The sequence below is a fragment of the Ursus arctos genome, unplaced genomic scaffold, assembly GCF_023065955.2.
Source record: "Ursus arctos isolate Adak ecotype North America unplaced genomic scaffold, UrsArc2.0 scaffold_12, whole genome shotgun sequence".
Classification (NCBI taxonomy): domain Eukaryota; kingdom Metazoa; phylum Chordata; class Mammalia; order Carnivora; family Ursidae; genus Ursus; species Ursus arctos.
Genome location: NW_026622786.1, coordinates 13,462,676 through 13,475,510, shown reverse-complemented (window position 1 = coordinate 13,475,510; position 12,835 = coordinate 13,462,676). Strand labels below are relative to the sequence as shown.

The 12,835-nt window shown below is 40.2% G+C and overlaps 1 protein-coding gene across 1 annotated transcript in view; it reads left to right on the top strand.

The window, feature by feature from the left end:
* CTTNBP2NL (CTTNBP2 N-terminal like) overlaps nucleotides 1-12,835 on the top strand; it is a 50,201-nt gene that overhangs the window by 27,686 nt on the left and 9,680 nt on the right. The gene's annotated exons all lie outside the window — the stretch shown is intronic.

The following is a 12,835-nucleotide window of genomic DNA, read 5'->3' as shown; positions in this document are numbered from 1 at the left end:
GAGGCGAGGGGCGCCTGGGTGGCTCAGCCGTTAAGTGTCTGCCTTCGGCTCAGGTCATGATCCCAGGGTCCTGGGATCGAGCCCGGCATCGGGCTCCCTGCTCAGCAGGAAGCCTGCTTCTCCCTCTCCCGCTCTCCCTGCTTGTGTTCCCTCTCTCGCTGTCTCTCTCTCTCTCTCAAATAAATAAATAAATAAAATCTTAAAAAAAAAAAAAAAAGGAGAGAGAAAGTAGAGATGAGCCTAGCAGGACTAGGGAGAGCATGAGCTTTTTACCACCATATCCCTGATTTTCTCCCAAAAAGAGCAAAGAGTAAACTTCCCACTAATTTTCAAATTCTTCTTTTGAGCAGGATGCCTAAAAGTTCTTTCAAAGCAGATTCTTTCACAGGTCATGGACTCTAACAGAGCTGACAATGTATGTATGAGGAACTACTTGACTGAAATTCCGAGAAATGTTATTATCATAGCAGGAGACCTATAACCCTTCAAAGTATTTTTCCTGGCTTCAGTTTCATATCTGTAGTTCATAATATCCCATTGTTTAACAACAACAAAAAGTATTTTCTGCATCTGAGAAGCCAGCTCCACCTAGTGAGTTCTAAAATATGCATGACTTCAAAAAATTATTTTAATCTAATTCACTAGCTGTCTGTTCGACAAAAGACTGAATTCATTGGTAGAAATGAGTATGTGACTATGTATTAAAGTCAGAAGTCTCTGTTCTTACTGAATGGAAACTTCATACATACAACCTCTCGCATTATTGTATCCAATAAGTTTTTGTAGGATTGAATCATACTTAATGTGATTTCTTTTTCTTTGCATTAGATTGGTGATAATACGGGAATTTATCAGTTCATGCTGATAAGCATCACAGAAAATAGAGATTTTCGTCTCTCTCTTCTTTATGTCTGATATTTCTCTTTTGCACTAAATGTAAGCTCCGTGAGGGATGGATACTTAATCTTGTTCAGCACTGCATCCTAAATATCTAGAACCTCATGAGTTCTTTTTTTTTTTTTTTTTAAGATTTTATTTATTTATTTGACAGAGAGAGACACAGTGAGAGAGGGAACACCAGCAGCGGGAATGGGAGAGGGAGAAGCAGACTCCCCGCTAAGCAGGGAACCCCATGCGGGGCTCGATCCCTGGACCCTGGGATCACGACCCGAGCCAAAGGCAGCCACTTAACGACTGAGCCACCCAGGTGCCCCTAGAACCTCGTGAGTTCTTGCAGAAATATTTGTCATATGAGAGAATAAGTTCAGGCCCTTTAGGTCTAACTTAAATGTATTCAAGACCCAAAATAGATTGCCAATTATTAATTCATATTTTTGAGAAGAGAGGCTTAACTATCGTAATATAATTTCCTAACTTTTACTGTTGATAATTCCCACTCGGTGACATTATTTACATTTCACCCTGAACTAAGAAGGAACAATTTGTTCTTCAGACAGGAAATCATTGCTCGTGTTTGTTTCCACATTTGTCATAAAGGACACCAGATAATTGGAATATGTACCTTTGTTCACTCTGCCTGTGCCTTCATCTAAAAAAAAGGAAACATCATATTTTAGTTTTCTTTTTTTTTTTTTAAGATTTTATTTATTTATTTATTTGAGAGAGAGCCAGAGTGAGAAAGAGCACAAGCAGCGGGAGAGCAGCAGAGGGAGAGGGAGAAGCAGACTCCTCCCTGAGCAGGGAGCCGGATGTGGGGCTTGATCCCAGGACCCTGGAATCATAACCTGAGCCCAAGGCAGACGCTTAACACACTGAGCCACGCAGGTGCCTCCATAGTTTAGTTTTCAGCTGACATTTTACCTCGGTGTCCTATCAGATTGGGATGTGGTCATCTACATTCCCCAACTGATTAGTAATGGGAGTTTTGTGAGCCTTGTTGAAAATAGTGTATTATCTTTATTTAAAGAGTCTAGGATTACTTGTCTTTCATGACCTATCTAGATATATCCAAAAATATTGTTGCCCAGACACTTCAGCTAAGGGCCTCCATGGGCATCTGTCTAAATTATACATATCCTCTCTCTTATCTTTCAGAACATATTTACTTATCTCCAGTGGGTTTTGGTTTTTGCTTTTGGCTTCCACCAAATCTTCCTCATCCCCCCTTTCTGCGGTTACTTTCCAAATGGATCACTTTTCCCTTTGAAATCCTTTCTTTTCCCTTTAAAACCTGCCTTTCCTGGGACAAGTGAGGACCTCCTCCAGTGGAGGCTGAGAAGTCATTAAGGAAGAGCGCTGAAACAGTCTTAGAGGCTTAGAATAGAGCCACTGGTGCTGTTCCCTTTGGGATTAAAATGGTCAGGGGGTCTCAGTTATCCCATTCTTGCCCTTCGTGACATTAAAGTTTCCTAAAGGTATTGCTACCCTTTAGAGTAAAAAGGAAGCACTCTTACATCCCCAAACAAAGATAACTCCTGTTCTTCCCAGCCATGCATATTCTAATCCCCTCAGTGTACTCTTACTATGGAGGTTAAGCGGTCGTGGATTGGGTTTACTTGGAATTGGTGATAGCAGGGGTCAAGTTGAGTGTGCTGAGTTTCACCGTATGTATATTCATCCAGTAACTTCCCGTGGTGATGACCATTGCCAGCTCACATTTAATAAATTATCACGAAGCACCCATAATGCACTTATAGCCACCTTTCTCTTCTCAGTCTTGGCTTCTTTACTCCTCTTCCTCTTCTGTTCTTTAAAGAAAAACGATCCTTCCCTACTTTGAGTCCCCAGTCTCCCTGTGTGACGGCTGGGTCAAACTGAATAGCTAGCCGCCTCCCTCTCCGTGAGTCCACAGTGACGACAGAGGCTGCCACCTTTCTAGCCTCGGACTTGTGACATAGGACTCGTGCTCTCTTAATATGTCATCATAGATACTCTGTTCTACCTTCTCTCATCAGCAGGTCGAATTAGCACAGTCCCTGCTTCTGTTTGCCTGTCCTGACATCTGCCTCTCGCTGTGCTGTGACTCTCAAGCCCCACGAGCCCCCTTTGTCATTCGCCCCTGTCTCTAGGCTCCCGCCACCCTCCGCAACCCCCACAAACTTCTTAGTCCCGTTTCCTCATTACACTTCTCAGTGTGACCACTTTCTACTCAGCTGTGCTCATAAGGACCCGCTTCTCACAACCTTACCTCTGAGCAGCAGTTTCTTGCCACGCTTCCTTGTAGTCTCAGACTGTTTGTAAGTTAAGAGTCTCGCCTTGAAAATTTTTTTCAGAGTTCAGACTCATCCCACAATCATACAGCTCCCTCCACAGAATCCCCTAACTAGAGGAAGAGGAAGATACCCTTTCTGTCTTATTTATGAGCTCTCTTAACTGTTTCAGCCTTGAAGTTAGTTTCTGTACTGCTAATGCATCGTGCGTTCAAGAGGCTGAGCCCACCTCTAAGAAAGAAGTTTTTCAAGTTCATGGTTACTTCAAGGATCACACACAGGTCATAGTCTGTGGTCTGGGTCTCCCTGTGCAAGGCTTCGGAGACGGTTTTTGGATTATACGCCCCCCTCAACCTCCTGGCGTTTCCTGTGATTCATTATATTGCTGATAGTCCCATTTATCTGCCAGAACCCTCCCACTTCCAGGGTTGGCCTTTTCCTTCCTATTCCTTCTGAGTGTAAGGTCTGAGTCTTAGAAAGCCCTGATCAAATAAATTGTACTTGGTGTTCCTCTAAACATTAATGATACTGTTTAGAAAACATTTAAACAAGCAGAGGCAGCTTGTTTATTTCTGCTGTTAGGCCTTGAACTTGTCTGGCAAATTTTAAGCTCCTCAGGAGCAGAAGACTACATCTTACGTACTCAAGTCTATATCCCCATATCGTTGCCCACATCGCTCGGCATTTGTAGTACCCGGCGAACAGTAAGTGGTCAATAAAGGCATTCGAAGCATGTGCCCTCGTGAATCAGCCATGGGTCAGAAATTTTCCCAGACCTCTCCAGTTTGGTTGTCCAACCCTGATAACACGGAGATTTTTTTTTGTTAACATTTTTGTATATTTGATGGTAGGCCAAACATCTCGTGGTTTGTAGACATTTACAACAGTCATTAGTTTAAATTAAAACAATAATACTGATTACTTTATCACTTCTTTTAGAATTTCTTTATTTATGATAGCTTAAACTGTTTAAAATCATAGATTCAGGAGTCAGACTAATTGGGTTCTTCATTCTATTGCAGAGTTTTTCATACTTTTTTGACAGGGACACATAGTAAAAAATAGACTATATTGTGACCCAGGGGACACACATGCAGATGCAGACACACGACACACATGCACACACCTGTATTCTTAGGTCAGAAGAAAAGTGTCTCGAAACATTACTCACAGTATTCAGTGTTGTGCAGTGTTTTCTGTTCTATTTCAGGTTTAAGCTACCGAGAGAGACCTAGTAAATCGAAGTTAATTCCTACAAAGTCCTGCGGAGTATCTGTTTATGTAGTGCTCGTTCCCCTAACGTGTTCAGTACTTATATACCATTTACAGTACTTCCAGCACTTACCTGGCTTTGTGGCCGCGGGAAAGTCACATGTGAACGTTCAGTTCCTTCTATGAAATGGAGATGTAAGTGCTGTCTACCTCCGGAGCTATGTGGTTAGGGTTAGATTAGATGTGCCCACTGCCTGGCAGGTAATAAGTGCTACAGTATTAGCACCTCCTTCATTGTTGAATTGTTCCTGAATTGTTCCAGCTTCCCATGTTCCTGAAACACTGTACATAAGGCATAGATTTCATATAACTTCATTTCCCCTTTAACTCTCATTGTGTATTTTTATGTTTTTGTACTAGAGATGTGATTTACGTGAAATGCACAAATCTTAAGTGTTGATGCACAGATCAAGCAGTCTTGACAAATGCACACATCCATTTGACCTACGTCCCCATCAAGATATAAGCAGTCCCATCACACCAAAAGGTCATCTTGTGCCCCTTCCTGGTTACTCGTTCCCCCACACCCAGAGGCAACTGCTGTTGTAATTTTTCACCATAAGATTGTGGTGATCGTTTCCAGTTTGGGGCTGTTATGAATTAAGCTGCTTCAGCTAGTTGTGTATAAGTCTTTTTGTGGATTATGTGTTCGTTTCTTTTGGATAAATACTTCACTGAAGGTAGGCATTTTTCTAACTTTATGATTAATTTCCAGATTTATTTCCAGATCTATTTCCAAAGTAGTTATACCATTTATACTCCCACCAGCAATATGGTGAGGGTTCTAGTTGCTCCAGATCCTTTCCAACATTTGATGTTGTCAGTCTCTAATTTTAGCCTTTCTAGTGGCTTTCTAGTGTTATCTTATCATTGCTTTAATTTACATCTCTTTGATCACTAATGAGTTGAGCACTTTGTTATGTGCTTTTTGGCCATTCCTCTTTTATCTTTAGGTCTGTGATCCATCCCTGTTTTTCCTGTATGGTATGAGGTTGGTGTCAACTCTCATTATAGTCTCCTGAATAAAGGAAATTAGGATCTAATGTACCACTAAAATTATACTTTAAAATTCTCAAGTTGTGTTCAGAGCATTAATTTGTTCAGTAATTATTCGAATATCTTTGCACATTCTCTTCCCCAACTCAAAAAATGATGTATGGAAACCCTAGTCCAGATTGTATATGTAATTTGTTTGAACCCCACACATAAACCCGCCCCCAAAATAAAACAGGACAAAGACAACAAAACTGAATACATTTATTTCAATTTCATTAGGAGTTTTCATAAGACTTTTTGGAATTTGAATGTTGAAGCAGCTACATTAAGCTGTTTACCTGTACTCTTTTTTTTTTTTTCTTTTTTTTAATTTTTAGTTAACCTACAGTGCAATATTGGTTTCAGGAGTAGAATTCGGTGATTCATCACTTACATACAACACCCAGTGCTCATCACAACAAGTGCCCTCTTTAATACCCATCACCCATTTAGCCCCTCCTTACCCACCTCCCTCCAGCAACGCTTAGTTTGTTCTCTGTTCTTAAGACTCTCTTATGGTTTGTTTCCCTGTCTCCTTTTTTTTCTCCCTTCCCATATGTTCATCTATTTTGTTTCTTAAATTCTACCTATGAGTGAAATCATATGGTATTTGTCTTTCTCTGACTGACTTATTTTGCTTAGCATGATACATTGTAGCTCCATCCACATCGTTGTGAATGGCACGATTTCATTCTTTTTGATGACTGAGTAATATTCCAGTGTGTGTGTGTGTGTGTGTGTGTGTGTATACACGCCACATCTTTATCCATTCCATCAGCACCACAGGAGTCCCTAAAATTTGAAGTTTTGAAACCCAGTCACATGCCTGAGATAAAACAGCTCAAACACTGGCAAGGTGAGGGCAGAATTCTGACAAAAGCCAAGGACACCAGAGTGGTAGTCACCACCCTGCGAGGGCTTCCTGAAGAGTGGAGGACGTCAACTTTCAGCTCTGGGACTAGAGGGTGGGGGGTACCGCCATATTCATCCCACCCATCAGTGCGGAAAGCCTTCAGGGAACGAAACAGCGCCACCTAGTAGAGGCCAGAGCTGCTCACACCAAGCCCTGCCCCCCTGCACCCTGGAGGCCCATCTCCACTAGGGCAGGTCCACCTGGGAATCAGCACAACAGGCCCCTCCCCTAGAAGACCAGCACAAAACACCTTGCCCGCACCAAGTCTACCGATCATAGAGTGCTGCAAAGCTTCAGCTCTAGGGGAAATGGGATCTAGCTTCCTTTATACCCATATTCTTATTCTATCAACCAGCAGCCTACTAGCTGGAAGTATCACACTTATAGCTATTTGTACTGAACGTACCATTTTTAGTCTTCAAAAGAATGTAGTGCACTTTAGTCAAATAATAACAAATGGTCATCTGTCCTTACATAAATAATTGATTTTATAAACATCTGCAGCTGCAAACTGACTCCAAAGGGAATCTTTGAAGCTTATTCGACTTTAAAGTCAGTTTGCAAAATGTATAAATTAATATCACCTTAAATGATTATACTAAGTAAATCATAGATTTTATTAACAGCGAAATAAAATATTGACCCCACTAAAAATGATGAGAGTTAGGAGAGGCTGAGACATCAGGAAAGAGCTGGAAGATGAGCATCTGTTAAATGGCTTAGGCTTAAGTGGAAATAGGCTTAAGGATATAGGAAGAAGAAAGATGGATGCAAAGTGCTTTTTCCTTTGCAACATTACAATCTGGGCAGGAAGAAAAGACAGAAAACTGGGAAATGTTTAATCATAATGCAGGAGATAAATACCAATTGACAATATTACGTAAAATGTCACATAGCAGTTCAGGATTAATGGCTAAATAAATACTATTATTGGTTATCCAGGTTCCCAGTATATTTTTAACGATGTATTACTTTGGAGTTATCTGTGGACTGGTGAATTTCATTTGCTTTTAATGAAGATTTCCTGGCTCAGTCCAGTTTTACAGACTCTTAAATCTCCAGGAGTAGGTTTAATCATTGGGTCTAAACTAAAGGAAAACCTATACTGTGAACTTGGTTACTAAAAAATTAATTCCTATTTATAGTACTTACTATGTGCCAGGTACTTATAGGAAGCATTTTATTTTAATCATTTAATTTTTATAACAAACCTATAGATAGATTGTTACCCTCATTTTACAGATGAGGGATCGGAGGTACAAAAGTTAAGGGAATTGCTGGAAATATACAGATAGAAAGTCATAGAGCCCAGATACAACCCCAGTTCTGTTAGATTCCAGAGCCAAAAATTATTAAAGAAAATAAATGTATAGATTTGAGAAAATAGCATTCATGGTTAAGTGGAAAGAGCACTGGGTTTTCAATAATATGTTAGAAGTATTTTTTAAATCATAAAAATTTTCATGTCAAATTTTGTACTCTTTTCTAAAAATTAAAGTTTAATTCCAGTGTGGCTAAATCCTCTCTTGTCAATATTGTCAAACATTGAAATCCAGTTTTCTTTGAGCAAGTAAAAGGAACTTCCAGAACAAACGGTGTACTTGTAACGTTGTTGCATCTTTATCCAGAATGGTTGCTTTATTTCCAGTTACTCAGGCAGCTACTTACAGTTTATCAGGGACTCGAGAGTATAAATTATCTGAGGATTAGTAGATTCAATTTGTGTGTGAAAAGGATAGTTTTAAACATGCTTTTGGTGCTGCATTAATTAAAACCATCCTGGAGGGGCGCCTGGGTGGCTCATCGTTAGGCATCTGCCTTCAGCTCAGGGTGTGGTCCCGGCATCCTGGGATCAAGCCCTGCGTAGGGCTTCCTCCTCCGCTGGGAGCCTGCTTCTTCCTCTCCCACTCCCCCTGCTTGTGTTCCCTCTCTCACTGCCTGTCTCTCTGTCTGTCAAATAAATAAATAAAATCTTAAAAACAAAAACAAAAAAAAACCCATCCTGGAATCATGTTCTCTGGTCTTTCTGGTCTCTGGCGTAGAGATACTCAGATATTTTTAAAGGCACAAAATTTGTATTGCTGATTACTTTTAAAAGTATCACTTCAGAATTGGCAATAAATTGCAAAAATGTACCCTAATCCAGTTAGGGTGCCAGCCTGAGTCTTGAAAATAAAACTTGTACTTGAATGTAAACCCCCAGTTAAATGGGCCTTAAATCTTCACTTTTAGATTTGGAACCATTTTTCATGTTGGTGATCATCATCCAAAGAACAGCGGTTGATTTCCTATTTTAAGTTTGGAAAAAAAATGTACAGATAAATACACACACATATGTTACTATAATAGGGTACTATTATACTATATTATGTATATATATATGTATTGCACTGCTTTTATGTCATGTATTATACTATTTATGTGTATTGTCCTATGTGATCTATCTAATAGTATAAATTTTATTGGGGAGGGGAGAGAAGGTGCCTTTCATATTTCTTTTTGAAGTTTGTCATGGCAAAGCTGAAGATTTTGGAGAGCAAGCATGGCAGACTCCAAGAACATTATACAATTTTATTTTAAGCTTTCAGTAGTGGTGGTGTTTCATTCAGCCTGTGACAGGAAAAGTGAGTAATAGATGACTCGTGTGTTTTGTCTGCTGTAGCAATACCCTTTATCAGTGAATCTAACAAGCCAATTACATTCCTGTTGTCTGAAATTAAAGACCATGATGTTTTCTGACAATGTAGAAACTTCTGTTCGTTAAAATATATGTTGTCAGTGAAGTGAAAATAATGGAATTGCAAGAAGTTGATTCATTGTAGCTGTATTGCTGAATTCTTCCCTTCAAAAGTCAAGTCCAGATCATTTAAAATTTCTTATAAAATAGGTGAAATACCATTAAAGTATTAAAACTCAGCCTTAACAGTTTTTAGTATTTAGTAGGGACTTGGTCTCTAAATTCGACATGAGATGTAAACAATAGTGGTAGCGTATCTAGTTGTTCACCTTGTGGTAGCCAGCCCCCAGGATGGCCCCCAATGACCCCACCTGCTGATATTCACCTTTGTGCAGTCCCCTCGCACATTTGCCGGGGTTGGTCTGTGTCACCAATAGAATACATCAGAAGTGATGGCATGTCACTTCTGAGATGAAGTTATAAAAGACACTGGGACGCTCATGTTGGTGTCAGTCTCTCTCTCCACCCCTCCCTCTCACTCTCTCTCCCTCTGTGTCCCCCCATCCTCTCTCCTCCCCTCCTCATTCTGTCATGTCACTTGCTCTGTGGGAAGCCAGCACATACAGGGAACCAAAGACGACAGCAGCCACATGAGACACAGAGTCAGAACCACCCAGCTCAACCCCTCCTAGATGCCTGACCCTCAGAAACTGTGTGAGATAAAAAAGGTTTAGGGTTTGCGCTGCTGTATTCGGGAGTGATGTGCTATGAAGGAGTAGATAACCAGTACACACCTCCGCTAAAGCTCTTTGCAGTCTTCAGCTCTTAACATCTATTTTTGGTGGTGGTTGTCATTATTGCTTCTATTAAACCTGTCGTCCATACAATCCACCCGACTGAAGCATTAAGTTGGTTGAAAAATACCGTATTCCATCTCCCATTTTCCAATCCAGCGTTTGGTTATAATAAATACAGACTTTGAATCCACTTTCCCCCTATCCGGGCCCCATATTTGAATGTACTTAAAAGAATTGTTTTGTGACAAGGAGCCTTTTTTAGATTATTCCACAGATTCTTTTCATTTACGTGCAAAACCACCAATTTTGTATAACTTGTAATTACTATGCAAGTGATTATGGAATTACTGTGAAGTACTTCAAGAGAAAACAGACAGCTTAACAACTATTCTCGGAGAAGTCTGAGGCCTCACCAAAGAAGCTCCTCATCTATTACTCGTAACTCAGTGCTGCTTATTAATTATACAGGATAATAACAGTGTGGGTTTTAAAAAGTCGTGTTTTTAAGGATTCGTTAACTATCTACTCCAGCCTGAGAGACAGCTTCTCAGATCTGTCAAGGTCATGAATTGTACTCCCCGCTCCTGCTTTCCCATCCCACGTCCTCCGTGCTGTTCCAAAAAAGAGAAGAAATGGGGCGCCTGGGTGGCACAGCGGTTAAACGTCTGCCTTCAGCTCAGGGCGTGGTCCCGGCGTTCTGGGATCGAGCCCCACATCAGGCTCTTCCACTATGAGCCTGCTTCTTCCTCTCCCACTCCCCCTGCTTGTGTTCCCTCTCTCGCTGGCTGTCTCTATCTCTGTCGAATAAATAAATAAAAAATCTTTAAAAAAAAAAAAAAAGAGAAGAAATACTCAGGTTTCTGTGTTCCTTTCTGCCCTACCAAACCAATTTCAGTACCAAGAGTCATTCCCTTGCCATCGCTAATCAGACCGAAATGGTAATCATGAGTAAAACACCGTGACAGTCAGAAAAGTGGAATTTCAGCTTTTCAAAGTCTTTTTTTCCTCTTGCTTCCTTTGAGCATTTTTCTGAGCTTGCCTTTGCCTTTAGGACATTAATAGCTACAAACAGGCACTCTCATTGAATCCTGGGTTGTCAATCTCAAGTTTTTATATGTGAACTTAAAGAAGCAGATGTTCTTGGTGAAAGGAAAATATTGATGAGTTCCTGTTGTTTGACACTATTCCTTTTAAAAGTGTAACTAAAAACCAGCTTTTTCTGTTTTACTCTTGCCGTGATCTTAAAAAAGAATAAAAATAGCCAATTCAGGAATTGGTCTTGTTTTTCTCCATCCTAAAATGGAATAGAGACTATTTTGAAATTTTACTGAGGATTTTCTTTTTAATTGGGAGCTGAAAAAATAGGAGACTGTCTTGGACTCTCTCTTCCAAATCCTTACCCCTTTAATTCACATGCTTACACACACGCACACGGACACGTACACACACGTACACGCACACACTTGTAGAAGGTCAGGAAGATGGTTATCTTAAGATCGTAACTTAAAGGAACAAATCGATAAGGCTCTTCATAGTTCCAGCATACCAATTTTATCCAAATACCCCAATAATGTCTTCATTTAAAGTGGTTGTAGTTAAGGGCACCTGGCTGGCTCAGTCGGAGGAACGTGCGTTTCTTGATCTTGGGGTCATGAGTTCGAGCCCCATGTTGGGTGTAGAAATTAGTTTTAAAAAAAAAAATCTTAAAAAAAAATTTTTTTTTAATGGTTGTAGTTAAGCCAGAAGTAAAACCCAGGGCTTCTAACTCTGCTTTGAACATTTGCCAGCTGATACCAACGCTAACGTGCAGCATCAAGCAAAGTGATTCCTCAGTCTTGAACTTGGATGCTCTAATGAAGGAAGCATCATGTTTTCAGGACTGAAACATACTTCTGAGTTAAACCCCACGTTTGCTTTATTTTCTTGACGGGTTTTTTTGTTTTTGTTTTTGTTTTGCTTTGTTTTTTAAGCATAGCCATTGAATTGTGAATTTCCCTTTCTTTTCAAATGGGTTCCTCTTTGCAGACGATGGCAGTAAGAAAACCTAGCTCCGCCCCCGACCCCAAAAAAAGAAGGAGAAGAAAAGAAAAAGAAAACCTAGCTTTTGATGAAATAATTTTTAAAAAATTGATAAATGACAGTAGTTTTCATGACTAGATTTCATTTGAAAGCTTAAATTAAATGGTACTTTGCTGTGGTTTTTGAGAAAGTTTCCTCGATGCTGTTATTAACCCTTCATTTTTTTTTTTCATTGAAAAATGTCTCAGGCACCTCTTTAATGTCTGTGTAGTAAAGTAATCGTTAATGTCACTCTGTTCCCCTGTAATAAATATATGGTGCTCACACGAAGTAATACTTCAGGTCGTTCCTGGTAGAGCCGGAAGAATAGGGAAGCCAAAGAATATCTTTTCCACTCCCTTCCACCAAGACCCAGGTCCCTAAACCAGACTCAACACCAGCTCGCATTCCCCGCTCAAGCCCGCCAAGCCCTGAAGGGGACAGAAAGGAAGATGGCAGGTAGCAGCGAACAGAGACTAGGAGGGGTGGAATTTGGCAGCAGGCAGAAGGGATTTTGTCTGCACCTCTGGTTGTGCGTGCCTCTGCCCTCTTGACCCACCGCTGACTGAGAGGTTCTGTATGTTCGATTCACCGATAGTCACAGACTATGACTTACAGTCATATATATAGTCATATAGTCACTATATAGTCATATAGTCACTATAAGTCATGACTTATAACAGTGTTATGTTTATTTTGGGGTTTTTTTGTTTATGGTTGTTTATGTTATATTTATTTATGTTTGTTTATTTTTGTTTGTGTTTATTTATTATGTTTAACATAATTAGCTCTACGTAAGAATTTGTCCTCATTAGTATTATTATACTGTGCCCCCTTTCTGGTGTTGTTTCTACATTAAGATGGCCCAGCCACCCATCAGATTTGTAGTCAGCGGGTCCCATTCATACTCACG